The sequence below is a fragment of the Cupressus sempervirens genome, chromosome 6, assembly GCF_028749045.1.
Source record: "Cupressus sempervirens isolate cs-2001-9-10 chromosome 6, ASM2874904v1, whole genome shotgun sequence".
In the NCBI taxonomy this organism is placed as follows: domain Eukaryota; kingdom Viridiplantae; phylum Streptophyta; class Pinopsida; order Cupressales; family Cupressaceae; genus Cupressus; species Cupressus sempervirens.
Window position 1 is genome coordinate 111,658,893 of NC_143123.1, and position 22,651 is coordinate 111,681,543.

Genomic DNA, 22,651 nt, shown 5'->3' on the forward strand with positions numbered 1-22,651 from the left:
ATAAATGCGATGACACTTTTCCACTTGCAGAGTAGGTTTCCTACATGTCATTGTTGTGCCTCTGGGAAGTAGATGTCAATTTTGTGTGATGAAACCTTTGAGTTAGTATACTTTTATGATTCCTGGACTATTAGAGATTTTTTCTTTGTGAATTGATATCTTTTTTGAGACTTGAGATTATCTCCTCAGCATGGTGGGAGTGGACCACTTAGGTTCCACGCGGTCGGGTGGTAGTATTTTTTCTACTCATATCATTTGAGAGCCGTCTGAGACATCGTGGCTGATGCTTTCTTGGTTGGTATTTATCTTCATTCTGTTCTTGGATCATTATGATTGATGATATACCTTATGATGGATGTATTTATTGGTATGTTTCTTATACTGATGATTTGCATATGTTAGATGATGGTATCCTATGTTTTACTTTGCATGTTAGTAGGATGTTTTATGAGTGACATTCCTACTGTGTTAATACCGATGATCTCTTTGGTGCTTTGGAATGTTATGCACGGAGGGATGGCTAAGATCCACGATGGTCTAATGATGCTATTAACGGTTGGGAGGAACCGTGCACTTAGTTATTTATGTTTGTGATATATGATTATATTTTGTGATGGATGTTTATATCTTTTGCGATGATGTATCATGTATTGTTTATGGTTTCATTTATGTTATTGCATCATGGATTAATATTGGATGATGATGTGATTTATTTATACAGATGTTTATTCTTTTAAGCTTTTTCATACCTTGTAACATGTACAGTAGATGATTGAGTAATCTAAAATGTAATTACTAAAAGGACACTTGAATATGGTTTAAGAATGTTGGATGTATCATTGTTATTTCATAAGGATGTGATGTTAGATGAATAGTTATGGTTAGATGTAATTCAACGTTAAGGAATCTTTAAAGAATGAAATCTGTTATGTATTTTATGTTTACTTTTATTCCAATTGTTTCTACTGCTTTCGCAAGTGTTGTGAATGGTTTATCTTTCATGTTTTTAAAAACAAAATTGTTGGGTAAATTTAGTGAAATTCTTTGGATCCCTTGGTGAGGCATTACAAATCTCCCTTTATGACTGAACTTCACCTTTAATACTGACCGTTGATTGAAATTGATCTCAACCGTTGATGAATTTCAGGAAAGTCTATTTAAGAGACCCTCATCTCTTCATTTTGAAAGGTTGAATGAGAATTTGCATCGAATTGTTGCTGGAATTCATACTCACATTTGCTCATATTCACATACGCAAAGATCAAGTTTGACCAAAAGTTGACCAGATTTAACCACGGTTGACTTGAGTTGAATAGTTTCGAAAAGAATTTTGAAATAATTAAACGAAATTATTTAATTAAATGGAGTACTTACTTCTAATTAATTAAACATAGTTATTTAATTAAATCAAAAGCCATTCCTAATTAATTAAATGAAGTTATTTAATTCAATAAAAAAAGTGTCTCTAATTAATTAAAAATTATTTAATTAAATAGAAAAAGTAATTATGAGAGCATATCTCATTTTATTAAATTAAATATCTCAACAAAATCTCTCTTCAGTTCAAAAAGGAAAATTTCTAGTTCACTATTGATCAAAAATGAGTTAAATCAGTTAACTCCTTTTTCTATTCAAATTGAATCAGTTAACTCCTTATTTTACTCAAATTAAATCTATTAACACCCTTTAATTTGAAAATCTCCCTTTATGACTGAACTTCACCTTTAATTCTGACTGCTGATTGAAATCGATATCAATCGTTGATGAATTCCAAGAAAGTCTATTTAAGAGACCCTCATCTATTCATTTTGAAAGGTTGAATGAGAATTTGAGTCGAATTGTTGCTAGAATTTATACTCACATTTGCTCATATTCACATACACAAAGATCAAGTTTGACCAAAAGTTGACCAGATTTAACCACGGTTGACTAGTTTCGAAAAGAATTTTAAAATAATTAAACGAAATTATTTAATTAAATGAGAAGCATTCCTAATTAATTAAATGAAGTTATTTAATTGAATAAAAAAGTGTCTCTAGTTAATTAAAGATTATTTAATTCAATAGAAAAAGTAATTATGAGAGCATATCTCATTTTATTAAATTAAATATCTCAACAAAATCTCTCTTCAGTTCAAAAAGGAAAATTTCCAGTTCACTATTGATAAAAAATTAGTTAAATCAGTTAACTCTTTTTTCTACTCAAATTGAATCAGTTAACTCCTTATTTTACTCAAATTAAATCTGTTAACTCTTTTTAATTTGGAAATCTCCCTTTATGATTGATCTTCACCTTTAATCCTGACCGTTGATTGAAATCAATCTCAATCGTTGATGAATTTTAGGAAAGTCTATTTAAGAGACCCTCATCTCTTCGTTTTGAAAGGTTGAATGAGAATTTGCATCAAATTGTTGCTGGAATTCATACTCACATTTGCTCATATTCACATACGCAAAGATCAAGTTTGACCAAAAGTTGACCAGATTTAAGCACGGTTGACTAGTTTTGAAAACAATTTTGAAATAATCAAATGAAATTATTTAATTAAATGGAGTACTTACTTCTAATTAATTAAACAAAGTTATTTAATTAAATGAGAAGCCATTCCTAATTAATTAAATAAAGTTATTTAATTAAATAAGAAAAGTGTCTCTAATTAATTATGAGAGCATATCTTATTTTATTAAATTAAATATCTCAACAAAATCTCTCTTCAGTTCAAAAAGGGAAATTTTCAGTTCACTATTGATCAAAAATGAGTTAAATCAGTTAACTCCTTTTTCTACTCAAATTGAATCTGTTAACTCCTTATTTTACTCAAATTAAATATGTTAACTCCCTTTAATTTGGAAGTCTCCCTTTATCACTGAACTTCACTTTTAATCTTGACAGTTGATTGAAATCGATCTCAACCGTTGATGAATTCCAAAAAAGTCTATTTAAGAGACCCTCATCTCTTCATTTTGAAAGGTTGAATGAGAATTTGCATCGAATTGTTGCTGGAATTCATACTCACATTTGCTCATATTCACATACGCAAAAATCAAGTTTGACCAAAAGTTGTCCAGATTTAACCACGGTTGATTTGAGTTGACTAGTTTCGAAAAGAATTTTGAAATAATTAAATGAAAGTATTTAATTAAATTGAGTACTTACTTCTAATTAATTAAACAAAGTTATTTAATTAAATGAGAAGCCACTCTTGATTAATTACATGAAGTTATTTAATTAAATAAGAAAAGTCTCTCTAATTAATTAAAGATTATTTAATTAAATAGAAAAACTAATAATGAGAGCATATCTTATTTTATTAAATTAAATATCTCAACAAAATCTCTCTTCAGTTCAAAAAGGAAAATTTTTAGTTCACTATTGATCAAAAATGAGTTAAATCAGTTAACTCCTTTTTCTACTCAAATTGAATTAGTTAACTCTTTATTTTACTCAAATTAAATCTGTTAACTCGTTTTAATTTGGAAATCTCCATTTATGACTAACTTCACCTTTAATCCTGACCGTTGATTGAAATCGATCTCAATCGTTGATGAATTCTAGGAAAGTCTATTTAAGAGACCCTCATCTCTTCATTTTGAAAGGTTGAATGAGAATTTGCATCAAATTGTTGCTGAAATTCATATTCACATTTGTTCATATTCACATACGAAAAGATTAAGTTTGATCAAAAGTTGACCAGATTTAACCACAGTTGACTTGAGTTGACTAGTTTCGAAAAAAATTTTAAAATAATTAAACGAAATTATTTAATTAAATTGAGTACTTACTTTTAATTAATTAAACAAAGTTATTTAATTAAATGAGAAGCCATTCTCAATTTATTAAATGAAGTTATGTAATTAAATAAGAAAAGTGTCTCTAATTAATTAAAGATTATTTAATTAAATAGAAAAAGTAATTATGAGAGCATGTCTTATTTTATTAAATTAAATATCTCAAAAAAATCTCTCTTCAGATCAAAAAAGAAAATTTTCAGTTCACTATTGATAAAAAATGAGTTAAATCAGTTAACTCTTTTTTCTACTCAAATTGAATCAGTTAACTCCTTATTTTACTCAAATTAAATCTGTTAACTACCTTTAATTTGAAAATCTTCCTTTATGACTAAACTTCACCTTTAATCGTGATTGTTGATTGAAATCGATCTCAACCGTTGATGAATTCTAAGAAAGTCTATTTAAGAGACTCTCATCTTTTTATTTTGAAAGGTTGAATGAGAATTTTCATCGAATTGTTGCTGTAGTGCCTGCCCCTAGTTTGCATTTTGTTATCATTGCCGAACTCTTTTAGAGCTAGTTTCATGTAGATGATCAGTAACATTATTATGAGATTATCAAATATTTTGCTATGGATTCAGTTGATATGTGATGAGATTAGTTAGACTCTACATTTCATGTATGTGTGATGATTATTTTCAGTGTTTGCAATTATTAATGATGATTAGTAAGATGATTTATTATCATATGTATTTTTTTATGGATACTTACCGCATACTTTCATGTGAATGGTGTGCATGTTTGCTTTTGTATGGTATGTCTGATGTGGTTAAAGAAGAGAGTCGTAGTCACCTGCTAGTTGGGATCTACATGATGCACCACTTCTTGCCATTGCTTGTTTAGTTTAGTATATATTGTGCTTGTACATGCATGATTTTTATGTAGGTTGCAGGAACTAGGTATCGACTTTCTTAAATTTCCAGGATGAGCGTACCCTATCACATTATCTCAATGATAAGAGAGGAGAGATAAATTTTCAAGTCCAAATTCCAACCTTTTAAGCCATTTGTTTTAATTGAAAAAATTAGGACAAGTATCTGAGTTGAGTACCCTCTGAATGCGTCAGATGATATAATTCGTGATATAAACCTCTTGGTTTGATTTGTATGTATGTTGGGTATGATGGGTTTTTCGTATTTTTACCTTTGTGAGTCTTTGGAGTATTTTCTATTAATTAAGCCTAATTAAAAGATTTAGTTAATGGTTTAATTTAATAAAAAATTAATATGGTATTTTGATATTTATTTAATTTAATTAATTGAGAAATTAATTAAATAAAATAATTAAATTGAAAGATAAAAGTTATAATATTAAATTTGGAATGCGACAATATTTATTTTAATAATAATATATTTGGAGCTCATTTTTAAATAGATGACTAAATAATATTATTATTAAAGCTAATAAATATTTTAGCAATAAAGTTTTGGAAAATGAAATTTAAAAGTGAAAAATATATTTTAAATTATTAAAAGATTCTAAATCTCATATGATTAAAATATAAATATATTAAGATTGAAAAGTGGAGATATTAAAGTTAGTGCATGAGACTTAATAAATAAAATTGGAAAGAGTAAAGTAAATTGGAGTTATAAGCTTGCATAGGAATTAACATGTGTCAACAACACGGGAGTTAGTGCATCAATTAAGCACAAGGTGTCTACAATTCTATGACTCATCAAAAAAAAATTAGAAAAGACCTATGATTAGTTGGTGACACCTTTCAGCGATTTCAAGAAGCATTCTAAAAGTTTCTTGAGAGCTCTTGATATTCAGGCATTCATAGAAGCTTAAAATAAAAGCTTAATGGAAGCTACAAGTTTAATGGAAGCTACAAGCTTAATGGAAGCCGCGAGTTACAAGCAAAAATAGAAGTTTCAAAGCTTACATGCATGGTAGAAGATTCATATGCTCATATATTTTCTACTTGCTTCTATGTTCCTTCTAGCACTTCTAATCACTTGGAGGATTCGATCGACTTGGATTCTTGGAAGAATTGCGAATGATGGATAAGGAAGAGATTTTCTATGGACTTCTGAAGTATGGCAAATTAGCATCAGTGTCCAGGTGTACTCATGATATTCTCATATTTCCTCTGCACTCTTTCTCTTCTTGTCTTCATCATATCTGTTTTATGTGTCCGAATACTCTCAATGATTGAATCTACTATTTGAAATTGGAATCAAAATATTTTATTTGGTTGAGAAGAAAATAATAGAAAAATCTTAGATCCAATTAAAGAGAAATAATTAGATCTTAATCGGGTTTGGGTTCGAATTTATATTGTGAAATTAGATAGACAAGATTTGGAATTAAAATAAAAATTTTATGGTAAAAATTTGAATGATTAGATGCAATCTTTCTATCAATTATATTTTTAGATGCATATGAACAAACCCTTTTATGGTTAAATTTAGAGAACAATTATTTTAAAAAGAAATTCTTAATTCATCACAAATTGTCCTGTCGCTGCCTCTTGGATAGACCCAAATTCAGTCATTCATAACTTTTTATCGGGATCAAATTTATTCGATCGTTCCGGTCAGAATCGGCGCAACTTGGCCCTCTCCAACATATTTAAATTTCAACCCGATCCAACGGTTCATTAGAGAGATATGGCCGCCGTAGTAGGACTGTTTTATTCAAGAACGGATGTCTCTTCATTTTCCATAACCAAAAGTTCTTTATGTTTAAACTTTACAAAAATAATATATCAAAGTAATATAATTAGAATTTAAAAATTATTTAATTAGTCTAAAGACTAATAAGAATGTTCTAAATGAATTAATGGAAACTTTTAATGAAAAATTTGTGGATAGAGCTGATGGATAGAGAATGGATGACTTTTAATATTAATTATTTGATGTATATTAAATACTATTTAATATATAGTTAAGAGGTGGTAAAAGTGTTTTATGATGATAATTAAGAGACTCAAATTTTAATGATATTAGATTTAGATTTAAATAAGAATTATTATATTAACAAGGAGTCATAGTTACATTATAACATTGTTATAACATAGCTACGATTTGAATTATTGATATGTCTTAAAGGTTAGTTAAATAATAACTAATGGGACTTATGAAAATATAGTTTGATGAGTTTATTATTTATTAATATTTGTTAGGTCTAACAAACTATTAATAAATAATAGTTTAAATAGTTATCAACAAATTTGATAAGAGATAATCTATTGGAGATTATTTAATGAATTAAAGATATTATTGCAATCTTTTTTTATTAGAATCTTATTAATATGCATTAGTTTTATATGATCTATTATCTAATTTAATTAAATCAAATTTAATTAAGATTAGTTAATAGTAGAAGAAGTGTAGTTAATTATTAGTTAATCTAAGTAAATGGATTAAAAAAGAAATTTTAATATAGTTTATATAGTGGACTTTTTATAATGTATATTGAATACTATTAAACAATTTTAGAGTTGTTTAATGAAGATGATAATGCTAAAAATTTAAAAATTATTCATGTTAAAATCTACAATGAGTCTTATTGGTTTGTGATAGGGATCTTTTTCAAACAACTTTTGTATAGACAAAATATTATTAGAACAATTAGAAAATGGAGTCTAACGGTTGATTTTAATATTAATTAAATAATTGTAAGATGATAAGTTATATTATGTTGATTTAAATTTAAAAATTCTAAATGATATTGGATTAAGATTGAATTATTATGTTATTGGTTAATATGTTTGAATACCTTAATGGTACTAAGAGTTAGCTAATGAAGTTCTATGTAAAAGTTCACTAGATTGATTATTTATAGTTGTGATAAGTTTATTATTTATTAATGTTTGTTGGGTCTAACAAACTATTAATAAATAATAGTATAAATAGTTTAAATAGTTATCAACTAATACGAACAGAGTTACTCTAAAGGAGATTAGTTAATGATCGAAGTACTGTAAAAGATATTAATCAAATTGAATTGGTTAATAATTTGGAGGATTATTAGTTAACTGAATCAACGTACATAGGGAAAACTTATTTGAGATAATAATACCTGGTACTGAAGATTTATTATAACTTGTTATTATTAAAATATAAATGAGAACATTGTTGCAGAGTGATGTATGTGATCATTAAAGATTTAATAATAAGATTCTTAATATAGCTTGTCATTAAATAATAACAAGTTATTATTATTGAATTATTAATATGATCATTTGAGTATTGAATTATAGTTGACTTTTAACTTACATAATTTTAGTTAGTTATTAGTCAACTGATGTTAATTAGAACGTTCTTATGGTTATACAATTATTAATTAAATAAATTAATGAGAGTTAATTAGATTTAATTAATAATTAAGTTATGTAATAGAGATTTATTTGATATAATTCTTTTAACGAGATTGTAGATTATATATATTGAAGTTGATAGGTCTTATTCTTATGTCTTGAATTATGACTTTAGATATTTTATGGTTGTCAACGATGGTGACAATTAAATTCAAAGACTCAAACTTTAGTAATACTTAATTAAGTTTCTAATTAAAAATTAAAAAGATGTTAATAGGTCATGGATGGTGTACCTATGTTAATAGATTAAGATAAATAAAGTTATAATCTCTTATTCGAAGAATGATAATTGGTCCTCTTATAATATAACGAATAATGATCTTAGAAAAGTTGAAAGGTTAATCAATTAGAATATAGATCATGGTTAAATAAGAAAATAATTTAATTAAAGGTCAATGATGATCAGTTTAGTGAATATTTATCTTTAAGTTATTCTTTAAATATAATTCTTATTAATGGAAGGATAATGTTATCGGGGAACAAACGGGTTGACTTGTAGGTCAAATGATGAAACTTGAGACACTTGAAAATATACTTGCAAACAGAAAATTGGAAACCTCTACACTTGATTCAACTATGTAAGATAGAAAAATCAAAACATTTGTTTGCATCATGTATTCTTTATGCTTCTTGTTTTAGATTTTTTGATTGACTAGTGTTGACCAGTCTTAGGTTGTTACCAGAGGCTGGGGGGTTATGAGATGTGTTGGCATGTTGATCTTATTTGGTCTCGATCTTTATAAGCCCAACTATGGTAATGTGATCGTATACTCTATGAAATGTTTGTATTTACTGATTGTTATTGTTCATCAGTCTTTATGTATGAAGCTGAGATGTATGCGTATGAGACACTTGAGCTAATCATTTTTGAGTCATCGATCAGTTATCCTTGGATTACTTTCTAGTCACCATGATGGGACTAAAATATGGATTTATTCTTGATGATGTCATGTTGTGACATGTTTGACCCAACTATTTTAGAGTCTTCGATCAGTATGATTTTGAGATATTCTTGGTTGCTTGTTGAGAACCAATGATTATGGTGATTTATTTTGAGATATGTTTTGGTTATTGAGAATCAATGGATACTTATGATTATCAGTGATGCCTTCAATTGCTAATAGAGAACTGTTGTGGTCATGATTTTCTATGGATGATTTTCGGATGCTCATGGAGATTTGATGATTCTTATCTTGGAGATTTGATGATTCTTATTATGGATATTTGATGCTTATTTGATGATTCTTTTTATGGATTATCTTTTGGATTTTCTTTACAGTCGCTTGTACAAGACTGTGGTGATTTATGATTCTATGAGCTTAGGGTAGGTAATCTACTTGTAGTGTTGGGAAGTGGCTTGCAATGGGGGCCGGGGCCTCAAGAGGCTGCTAGGGTAACTCATTGTAAGTTGGATTAATAAGTGATAACATTCACACCTAATACTAACTAAATGAACTTAACAAGATAAGATTTTTTGTTCTCGCCCATGCCTTGAGTGCTTGTATAGGCTAGGATGAGAGTAGTGAGAACGCATGGTTGTGACTTTGCATTCTATAGTATGCTTCGTCAGTATGAGAGGATACTAGTGGCCGCATGAGATCTGTATGGACCTATGGAGTTTAGCTAACTGCCAAGGTAACTTATACGAGATAAATGCGATGACACTTTTTCGCTTGCATAGTAGGTTCCTACATGTCTTTGTGTGCCTCTGAGAATTAGATGTCAATTTTTGTGTGTGATTGGAACTTTTGAGTTAGTATACTTTTAGGATTCCTAGACTATAGAGATTTGTGTTATGTTATGGATAGCCTGTTTGGGACTTGAGATTATCTCCTCAGCACAGTGGGAGTGGACCACTTAGGTTCCACACGGTCGGGTGGTAGTGTATTTTTCACTCTTATCATTTGAGATTCATCAAGACGTCGTGGATGATGCATCTTTCATGATGGTGGATATGTATCCTTTCATTGATGATTTGCATTTGTTAGATGATGTTATCTTATGCTTTTATTTGCATGTAGATTATTTTCTGCATATAATATAGTATATGCTAGGAGTGAAATTCCTACTATGTTCATACCGATGATATCTTCGGTGATTTTGGAATGTTACGCACGGAGGGATGGCTAGGGCCCACGATGGTCTAATGATGCTATTAACGGTTGGGAGGAACCATGCACTTAGTTTATTATGTTTGATCTTATGATGGATGTATCATGTGATTATCTTTACTTTGATATATCGTGGATTAGAATAGAGTGATGTACTATATTTCACATATGTATATTCTTTTAAGCCTTCATACCCTGCTACATGTGCAGTGGATGATTGTGCATTCTGGAATGTAATTTAGAAATGACATTTGTACAATGGACTTATCATTATTATTTTATGTGGATGTTGTACTAGATGAAAACATGTATGTAATTAACGTTAAGGGATCTTAAAGAATGTAATCTGTTAAGTATGTTATGTTTATTTTTAGATAGACATTGCTATTGCTTCCATTATTGTGAATAAGTTATATGTGGTATTTACTTTCATGTAATTTTTAAAAAAATAATGTTACCAAATTTAGTGAAATTTTAAGTTAATTCTTTGGATCCCTTGGTGGGGCATTACATTTGGTATCAGAGCCCGAGTTTCAACATTGGGAGCTCTGAGTATATTGGAATGTCACTAGTTGTTAACTAGTTGATCAAAATGAAAACTTTGAATTATCAGGTGTATCTCTTTCAACCTGAAAACTTGAAACTAGGTGAACTGAAACAAAACTTAAAATTGTTACTTGCATATTTTTCATACTTCAACACTTAGCTTTCAAAATTGAAAATTCTACTGAAAACTTAAATGAGGGCAAAACTGAAAAGTGAAACTTATTCTAGTTGCAAAACATGTATCTTTTATCTAAGTTTCAAGGTAGTATATATTTGTTTATCTTTGCAAGCATTAAGTTGCTCTTGTTTAGAATGTATTAAGGGATATATTTCAGTAGTTGTTAAAGGAATGATGTTGAATTGATATAGTTTTTGGTTTACTATTAAACTAGAATCATATTGCTCTAAGTGTGTTGTAAAATTTTCAGTCGAATCATATTCTCTTGTAAGGAGGAAAAGGGTTCAATGGGACCCGCATAGTAAGTATCTTAGCTTTTCATTCTTGTAGGCTTCCAGGAGTAAGCCTAATTCTGGGGGGGGTGGATGTAGTGTTTGCCCTTGGTTTGCATTTTGTTATCATTGTTGAACTCTTTTAGAGCTAGTTTCATGTTGATGATCAGTAACATTATTATGAGATTATCAAATATTGTGCTATGGATTCAGTTGATATGTGATGAGATTACTTAGACTCTACATTTCATGTATGTATGATGATTATTTTCAGTGTTTGTAGTTATTAATAATGATTAGTAAGATGATTTATTATCATATGTGTTTTCTTATGGATACTTACCCCATACTTGCATGTGTATGGTGTGCGTGTTTGCTTTGTGTGTTTATTTTTGTATGATGTGTCTGATGTGGTTAAGGAAGGGAGTCGTAGTCACCTGCTAGTCGGGATCTACACAATGCAACACTTCTTGCCATTGTCTGTTTAGTTTAGTATATATTGTGCTTATACATGCATGGTTTTTATGCAGGTTGCAGGTATTGGGTATCGACTTTCCTGAATTGCCAAGATGAGCGTACCCTATCACATTATCTCAATGATAAGAGAGGGGAGATAAATTCTCAAGTCCAAATCCCAACCCTTTAAGCAATTTGTTCTAATTGAAAAAATTAGGACAAGTATCTGAGTTGAGTACCCTCCGAATACGTCAGATGATGTAATTCGTGATATAAACTCCTTGGTTTGATTTGTATGTATATTGGCTATGATGGGTTTTTCGTATTTTTACCTTTGTGAGTCTTTGGAGTATTTTCTATTAATTAAGCCTAATTAAAAGATTTCGTTAATGATTTAATTTAATAAAAAATTAATATGGTATTTTAATATTTATTTTATTTAATTAATTAAAAAATTAATTAAATAAAATAATTAAATTGGAAGATAAAAGTTATAATATTAAATTTGGAATGTGACAATATTTATTTTAATAATAATATATTTGGAGCTCATTTTTAAATAGCTGACTAAATAATATTATTATTAAAGCTAATAAATATTTTAGCAATAAAGTTTTGAAAAATGAAATTTAAAAGTGAAAAATATATTTTAAATTACTAAAAGATTCTAAATCTCATATGATTAAAATATAAATATATTTAGATTGAAAAGTGGAGATATTAAAATTAGTGCATGAGACTTAATAAATAAAATTGGAAAGAGTAAAGTAAATTAGAGTTATAAGCTTGCATAGGAATTAACATGTGTCAACAACACGGAGGTTAGTGCATCGATTAAGCACAAGGTGTCTAAAATTATATGACTCATCAAAAAAGAATTGGAAAAGACCTATGCTTAGTTGGTGACACCTTTCAGCGGTTTCAAGAAGCATTCCAAAAGTTTTTTTGAGAGCTCTTGATATTCAGGCATTCATAGAAGCTTAAAAGAAAAGCTTAATGGAAGCTACAAGCTTAATGGAAGCTACAAGCTTAATGGAAGCCACGAGTTACAAGTAAAAATAGAAGCTTCAAAGCTTACATGCATGGGAGAAGATTCATATGCTCATATATTTTCTACTTGCTTCTATGCTCCTTCTAGCACTTCTAATCACTTGGAGGATTCGATCGGCTTGGATTCTTGGAAGAATTGCGAATGATGGAGAAGGAAGAGATTTTCTATGGACTTTTGAGGCATGACAAATTAGCATTAATTTCTAAGTGCACTCGTGATATTCTCATATTTCTTTTGCACTCTTTCTCATCATGTCTTCATCATATCTGTTTTATGTGTCCGAATACTCTCTATGATTGAATCTACTATTTGAAATTGGAATCAAGATATTTTATTTGGTTGAGAAGAAAACAATAGAAAAATCTTAGATCCAATTAAGAAGAAATAATTAGATCTTAATTGAGTTTGGGTTCGAAATTATATTGTGAAATTAGATAGACAAGATTTGAAATTAAAATAGAAATTTTATGATGAAAATTCGAATGATTAGATGTAATCTTTCTATCAATTATATTTTTAGATGCATATGAACAAACCCTTTTATGGTTAAATTTAGAGAACAAATATTTTAAGAGAAAATTCTTAATTCATCACAAATTGTCCTGTCACTGCCTCTTGGATAGAACCGAATTCAGTCATTCATAACTTTTTATCGGGATCTAATTTATTTGATCGCTCCGGTCAGAATCGGCGCAACTTAGCCCTCTCCAACATATTTAAATTTCAGCCCGATCCAACGGTTTATTAGGGAGATATGGCCGCTGTACTGAAACTGTTTTATTCAAGAACGGATGTCTCTTCATTTTTCATAACCAAGAGTTTTTTATGCTTAAACTTCACAAAAATAATATATCAAAGTAATATAATTAGAATTTAATAATTATTTAATTAGTCTAAAGACTAATAAGAATGTTCTAAATGAATTAATGGAAATTTTTAATGAAAAGTTTGTGGATGGAGGTGATGGATAGAGAATGGATAACTTTTAATATTAATTATTTAATGTATATTAAATACTATTTAATATATAGTTAAGAGGTGGTAAAAGTGTTTAATGATGATTATTAAAATACTCAAATTTTAATGATATTGGATTTAGATTTAAATAAGAATTATTATATTGACAAGGAGTCATAGTTACATTATAACATTGTTATAACATAGCTACGATTTGAATTATTGATATGCCTTAAAGGTTAGTTAAATAATAACTAATGGGACTTATGGAAATATAGTTTGATGAAGTTATTATTTATTAATGTTTATTAGGTCTAACAAACTATTAATAAATAATAGTTTAAATAATTATCAACAAATTTGATTAGAGATAATCTATTGAAAATTATTTAATGAATTAAAGATATTATTGCAATTTTTCCTTATTAGAATCTTATTAATATGCATTAGTTTTATATGGTCTATTATCTAATCTAATTAAATCAAATTTAATTAAGATTAGTTAATAGTAGAAGAAGTGTAGTTAATTATTAGTCAATCTAAGTAAATGGATTAAAAGAAAAGAGATTTTAATATAGTTTATATAGTGGACTTTTTATAATGTATATTGAATACTATTAAACAATTTTAGAGTTGTTTAATGAAGATGATAATGCTAAAAATTTGAAAATTATTCATGTTAAAATCTACAATGAGTCTTATTGGTTTGTGATAGGGATCTTTTTCAAACAACTTTTGTATAGACAAAATATTATTAGAAAAATTAGAAAATGGAGTCTAATGGTTGATTTTAATATTGATTAAATAATTGTAAGATAATAAATTATATTATGTTGATTTAAATTTAGAAACTCTAAATGATATTGGATTAAGATTGAATTATTATGTTATTGGTTAATACGTTTGAATACCTTAATGGTACTAAGAGTTAGCTAATGAAGTTCTATGTAAAAGTTCTCTAGATTGATTATTTATATTTGTGATAAGTTTATTATTTATTAATGTTTGTTGGGTCTAACAAACTATTAATAAATAATAGTATAAATAGTTTAAATAGTTATCAACTAATACGAACAGAGTTACTCTAAAGGAGATTAGTTAATGATTGAAGTACTGTAAAAGATATTAATCAAATTGAATTGGTTAATAATTTGAAAGATTATTAATTAACTGAATCAACGTACATAGGAAAAACTTATTTGAGATAATAATACCTGGTATTGAGGATTTATTATAACTTGTTATTATTAAAATATAAATGAGAACATTGTTGTAGAGTGATGTATGTGATCATTAAAGATTTAATAATAAGATTCCCAATATAGCTTGTCATTAAATAATAATAAGTTATTATTATTGAATTATTAATATGATCATTTGAGTATTGAATTATAGTTGATTTTTAACTTACAGAATTCTAGTTAGTTATTAGTCAACTGATGTTAATTAGAACGTTCCTCTGGTTATACAAGTATTAATTAAATCAATTAATGAGAGTTAATTAGATTTAATTAATAATTAAGTTATGTAATAGAGATTTATTTGATATAATTCTTTTAACGAGATTATAGATTATCTATATTGAAGTTGATAGGTTTTATTCTTATGTCTTGAATTATGACTTTAGATGTTGTATGGTTGTCAACGATGGTGACAATTAAATTCAAAGACTCAAACTTTAGTAATACTTAATTAAGTTTCTAATTAAAAATTAAAAAGATGTTAATAGGTCATGGATGGTGTACCTATGTTAATAGATTAAGATAAATAAAGTTATAATCTCTTATTCGAAGAATGATAATTGGTCCTCTTATAATATAACGAATAATGATCTTAGAAAAGTTGAAAGGTTAATCAATTAGAATATGGATCAAGGTTAAATAAGAAAATAATTTAATTAAAAGTCAATGATGATCAGTTTAGTGAATATTTATCTTTAAGTTATTCTTTAAATATAATTCTTATTAATGGAAGGATAATGTTATCGGGGAACAAACGGGTTGACTTGTAGGTCAAATGATGAAACTTGAGACACTTGAAAATATACTTGCAAACAGAAAACTGGAAACCTCTACACTTGATTCAACTATGTAAGATAGCAAAACCAAAACATGTGTTTGCATTATGTATTCTTTATGCTTCTTGTTTTGGATTTTTGGGTTGACTAGTGTTGACCAGTCTTAGGTTGTTACCAGAGGCTAGGGGGTTATGAGATGTGTTGGCGTGTTAATCTTATTTGGTCTCGATTTTTATAAGCCCAACCATGGTAATGTGATCGTATGCTTTATGAAATGTTTGTATTTACTGATTGTTATTGTTCATCAGTCTTCATGTATGAAGCTGAGATGTATGCGTATGAGACACTTGAGCTAATCATTTTTGAGTCATCGATCAGTTATCCTTGAATTAATTTCTAGTCACCATGATGGTACTAAAATGTGGATTTATTCTTGATGATGTCATGTTATGACATGTTTGACTCAACTATTTTGGAGTCTTCGATCATAATGATTTTGAGATATTCTCGGTTGCTTGTTGAGAACCAATGATTATGGTGATTCATTGTGAGATATATTTTGGTTATTGAGAACCAATGGATACTTATGATTATCAGTGATGTCTTTAGTTGCCAATAGAGAACTGTTGTGGTCATGATTTTCTATGGATGCTTTTCGGATGCTCATGGAGATTTGATGATTCTTATCTTGGAGATTTGATGATTCTTATTATGGATATTTGATGCTTATTTGATGATTTTTTTTATGGATTATCTTTTTGATTTTCTTTACAGTTGCCTGTACAACACTGTGGTGATTTATGATTCCATGAGCCTAGGGTAGGTATTCTACTTGTAGTGTCGGGAAGTGGCTTGCAATGGGGGTCGGGGCCCTAAGAGGCTACTAGGGTAACTCATTGTAAGTTGGATTAATAAGTGATAACATTCACACCTAATACTAACTAAATGAACTTAAAAAGATAAGAGTTTTTGTTCTCACCCATGGCTTGAGTGGTTGTATAGGCTAGGATGGGAGTAGTGAGAATGCATGGTTGCGACCTTGCATTCTATAGTATGCCTCATTAGTATGAGAGGATACTAGTGGCCGCATGAGATCTGTATGGACCCGTGGAGTTTAGCTAACTGCCAGGGTAACTTGTATGAGATAAATGCGATGACATTTTTCTGCTTGCATAGTAGGTTCCTACATGTCTTTGTATGCCTTTGAGAATTAGATGTCAATTTTTGTGTGTGATTGGAACTTTTGAGTTAGTATACTTTTAGGATTCTTAGACTATAGAGATTTGTGTTATGTGTTATGGATAGACTGCTTGGGACTTGAGATTATCTCCTCAGCATGATGGGAGTGGACCACTTATGTTCCACACGGTCAGGTGGTAGTTTATTTTTCATTTTTATCATTTGAGATTCATCGAGACGTCGTGGCTGATGCATCTTTCATGATGGTGGATATGTATCCTTTCATTGATGATTTGCATTTGTTAGATGATGTTATCTTATGCTTTTATTTGCATGCAGATTACTTTCTGCATATGATATAGTATATGCTAGGAGTGACATTCCTACTATGTCCATACCGATGATATCTTCAGTAATTTTGGAATATTACGCACGGAAGGATGGCTAGGTCCCACGATGGTCTAATGATGCTATTAATGGTTGGGAGGAACCGTGCACTTAGTTTATTATGTTTGATCTTATGATGGATGTATCATGTGATTATCTCTATTTTGATATATCATGGATTAGAATAGAGTGATGTACTATATTTCACATATGTATATTCTTTTAAGCCTTCATACCCTGCGACATGTGCAGTGGATGATTGTGCATTCTGGAATGTAATTTAGAAAGGACATTAGTACAATGGACTTATCATTATTATTTCATGTGGATGTTGTACTAGATGCAAACATGTATGTAATTAACGTTAAGGGATCTTAAAGAATGTAATCTGTTAAGTATGTTATATTTATTTTTAGATGGACATTGCTATTGCTTCCGTTATTGTGAATAAGTTATATGTGGTATTTAATTTTATGTAATTTTTTTTAAAAAAATGTTACCAAATTTAGTGAAATTCTAGGTTAATTCTTTGGATCCCTTGGCAGGGCATTACAGTTGCTGGAATTCATACTCACATTTGCTCATATTCATATACGCATAGATCAAGTTTGCCCAAAAGTTGATGAGATTTAACCACGATTGACTTGAGTTGACTAGTTTCAAATTTTTTTTTGAAATAATTAAACGAAATTATTTAATTAAATGGAGTACTTACTTTTAATTAATTAAAAAAAGTTAACTCCTTTTTCTACTCAAATTGAATTAGCTAACTCCTTATTTTACTCAAATTAAATCTGTTAACTCCCTTTAATTTAAAAATCTACCTTTATGACTGAACTTCAGATTTAATCCTGACTGTTGATTGAAATCGATCTCAACAGTTGATGAATTCCAGAAAAGTCTATTTAAGAGACCCTCATCTCTTCATTTTGAAAGGTTGAATGAGAATTTGCATCGAATTGTTGCTAGAATTCATACTCACATTTTCTCATATTCACATACGCAAAGATCAAGTTTGACCAAAAGTTGATCAGATTTAACCACGGTTTACTTGAGTTGACTAGTTTCGAAAAGAATTTTAAAATAATTAAACGAAATTATTTAATTAAATAGAGCACTTACTTCTAATTAATTAAACAAATTTATTTAATTAAATGAGAAGCCATTCCTAATTAATTAAATGAAGTTATTTAATTAAATAAGAAAAGTGTCTCTAATTAATTAAAGATTATTTAATTAAATACAAAAACTAATTATGAGAGCATATCTCATTTTATTAAATTAAATATCTCAACAAAATCTCTCTTCAGTTCAAAAGGGAAAATTTCCAGTTCACTATTGATCAAAAATGAGTTAAATCAGTTAACTCATTTTTCTACTCAAATTGAATCAGTTAACTCCTTATTTTACTCAAATTAAATCTGTTAGCTCCCTTTAATTTGGAAGTCTTCGTTTATGACTGAACTTCACCTTTAATCCTGACTGTTGATTGAAATCAATTTCAACCGTTGATTAATTCTAGGAAAGTCTATTTAAGAGACCCTCATCTCTTCAATTTGAAAGGTTGAATGAAAATTTGCATCGAATTGTTGTTGGAATTCGTTCTCACATTTGTTCATATTCGAATATGCAAAGATCAAGCTTGACCAAAAGTTGACCAGATTTTACCACGATTGACTTGAGTTGACTAGTTTCGAAAAGAATTTAGAAATAATTAAATAAAATTATTTAATTAAATGGAGTACTTACTTCTAATTAATTAAACAAAGTTATTTATTTAAATGAGAAGCCATTCCTAATTAATTAAATGAAGTTATTTAATTAAATAAGAAAAGTGACTCTAATTAATTAAAGATTATTTAATGAAATAGAAAAATTAAATTATGAGAGCATATCTCATTTTATTAAATTAAATATCTCAGCAAAATCTCTCTTTAGTTCAAAAAGGAAAATTTTCAGTTCACTATTGATCAAAAATGAGTTAAATGAGTTAACTCCTTTTTCTACTCAAATTGAATCAGTTAACTCCTTATTTTACTAAAATTAAATTTGTTAACTCCCTCTAATTTCTAAATCTCCCTTTATGACTGAACTTCACCTTTAATCCTGACCGTTGATTGAAATCGATCTCAACCATTGATGAATTTCAGAAAAGTCTATTTAAGAGATCCTCATCTCTTCATTTTGAAAGTTTGAATGAAAATTTGCATCAAATTGTTGCTAGAATACATACTCACATTTGCTCATACTCACATACGCAAAGATCAACTTTGACCAAAAGTTGACCAGATTTAACCATAATTGACTGCAGTTGACTAGTTTCGAAAAGAATTTTGAAATAATTATACGAAATTATTTAATTAAATGGAGTACTTACTTCTAATAAATTAAACAAAGTTATTTAATTAAATGAGAAGCCATTCCTAATTAATTAAATGAAGTTATTTAATTAAATAAGAAAAGTGTCTCTAATTAATTAAAGATTATTTAATTAAATAGAAAAAGTAATTATGAGAGCATATCTCATTTTATTAAATTAAATATCTCAACAAAATCTCTCTTCAGTTGAAAAAGGGAAATTTCCAGTTCACTATTGATCAAAAATGAGTTAAATCAGTTAACTCCTTATTTTACTCAAATTAAATCTGTTAACTCCCTTTAATTTGGAAATCTCCCTTTATGACTGAACTTCACCTTTAATCTTGACAGTTGATTGAAATCGATCACAACTGTTGATGAATTCCAGGAAAGTCTATTTAAGAGACCCTTATCTCTTCATTTTGAAAGGTTGAATGAGAATTTGCATAGAATTGTTGCTAGAATTCATACTCATATTTGCTCATATTCACATACGCAAAGATCAAGTTTGACCAAAATTTGACAAAATTTTACCACGGTTGACTTGAGTTGACTAGTTTTGAATTTTTTTTTTGAAATAATTAAATGAAATTATTTAATTAAATGGAGTACTTACTTCTAATTAATTAAACAAAGTTATTTAATTAAACGAGAAGTCATTCCTAATTAATTAAATGAAGTTATTTAATTAAATAAGAAAAGTGTCTTTAATTAATTAAAGATTATTTAATTAAATAGAAAAAGCAATAATGAGAGCATATCTCATTTTATTAAATTAAATATCTCAACAAAATCTCTCTTCAGTTCAAAAAGGAAAATTTCCAATTCACTATTGATAAAAAATGAGTTAAATCAGTTAACTCATTTTTCTACTCAAATTAAATCAGTTAACTCCTTATTTTACTCAAATTAAATCTGTTAACTCCTTTTAATTTAGAAATATCCTTTTATGACTGAATTTCACTTTTAATAATGACCATTGATTGAAATCGATCTCAATCGTTGATGAATTCCATGAAAGTCTATTTAAGAGACCCTCATCTCTTCCTTTTGAAAGGTTGAATGAGAATTTCCATCGAATTGTTGCTGGAATTCATACTCACATTTTCTCATAATGACATACGCAAAGATCAAGATTGACCAAAAGTTGACCAGATTTAACCACGATTGACTTGAGTTGACTAGTTTCGAAAAGAATTTTGAAATAATTAAATAAAATTATTTAATTAAATAGAGTACTTACTTCTAATTAATTAAATAAAGTTATTTAATTAAATAAGAAAAGTGTCTCTAATTAATTAAAGATTATTTAATTAAATTGAAAAAGTAATTATGAGAGCATATCTCATTTTATTAAATTAAATATCTCAACAAAATCTCTCTTCAGTTCAAAAAGGGAAATTTTCAGTTCACTATTGATCAAAAATGAGTTAAATGAGTTAACTCCTTTCTCTACTCAAATTGAATCAGTGAACTCCTTATTTTACTCAAATTAAATCTGTTAACTCGCTTTAATTTGCAAATCTCCTTTTATGTCTGAACTTCACCTTTAATCATGACCGTTGATTGAAATCGATCTCAACCATTGATGAATTCCAAGAAACTTTATTTAAGAGACCCTCATCTCTTCATTTTGAAAGGTTGAATGAGAATTTACATCGAATTGTTGCTGAAATTCATACTCACATTTGCTCATATTCACATACGCAAAGATCAAGATTGACCAAAAGTTGACCAGATTTAACCACAGTTGACTTGAGTTTACTAGTTTCGAAAAGAATTTTTAAATAATTAAATAAAATTATTTAATTAAATGGACTAATTACTTCTAATTAATTAAATAAAGTTATTTAATAAAATGAGAAGCCATTCCTAATTAATTAAATGAAGTTATTTAATTAAATAAGAAAAGTGTCTCTAATTAATTAAAGATTATTTATTTAAATAGAAAAAGTAATTATGAGAGCATATCTCGTTTTATTAAATTAAATATTTCAACAAAATCTCTCTTCAGTTCAAAAAGAGAAATTTCCAGTTCACTATTGATAAAAAACGAGTTAAATCAGTTAACTCCTTTTCTTACTCAAATTGAATCAGTTAACTCCTTATTTTACTCAAATTAAATCTTTTAACTCCCTTTAATTTGGAAATCTCCCTTTATGACTGAACTTCACCTTTAATCCTGACCGTTGATTGAAATCGATCTCAACCGTTGATGAATTCTAAGAAAGTCTATTTAAGAGACCCTCATCTCTTCATTTTGAAAAGTTGAATGAGAATTTGCATCAAATTGTTGCTGGAATTCATACTCACATTTTCTCATATTCACATACGCAAAGATCAAGTTTGACCAAAAGTTGACCAGATTTAACCATAGTTGACTTGAGTTGACTACTTTCGAAAAAAATTTTGAAATAATTAAACGAAATTATTTAATTAAATGTAGTACTTACTTCTAATTAATTAAACAAAGTTATTTAATTAAATAAGAAGCCATTCCTAATTAATTAAATAAAGTTATTTAATTAAATAAGAAAAGTGTCTCTAATCAATTAAAGATTATTCAATTAAATAGGAAATGTAATTATAAGAGCATATCTCATTTTATTAAATTAAATATCTCAAAAAAATCTCTATTCAGTTCAAAAAGGGAAATTTCCTGTTCACTATTGATCAAAAATGAGTTAAATCAGTTAACACCTTTTTCTACTCAAATTGAATCAGTTAATTCCTTATTTTACTCAAATTAAATCTCTTAACTCCCTCTAATTTGGAAATCTCCCTTTATGACTGAACTTCACCTTTTATCTCGACCGTTGATTGAAATCGATCTCAACCGTTGATGAATTCCAGGAAAGTCTATTTAAGAGATCCTCATCTCTTCATTTTGAAATGTTGAATAAAAATTTGCATCGAATTGTTGCTGAAATTCATACTCACATTTGCTCATATTCACATATGCAAAGATCAAGTTTGACCAAAAGTTGACCAGATTTAACCACGGTTGACTTGAGTTGAGCA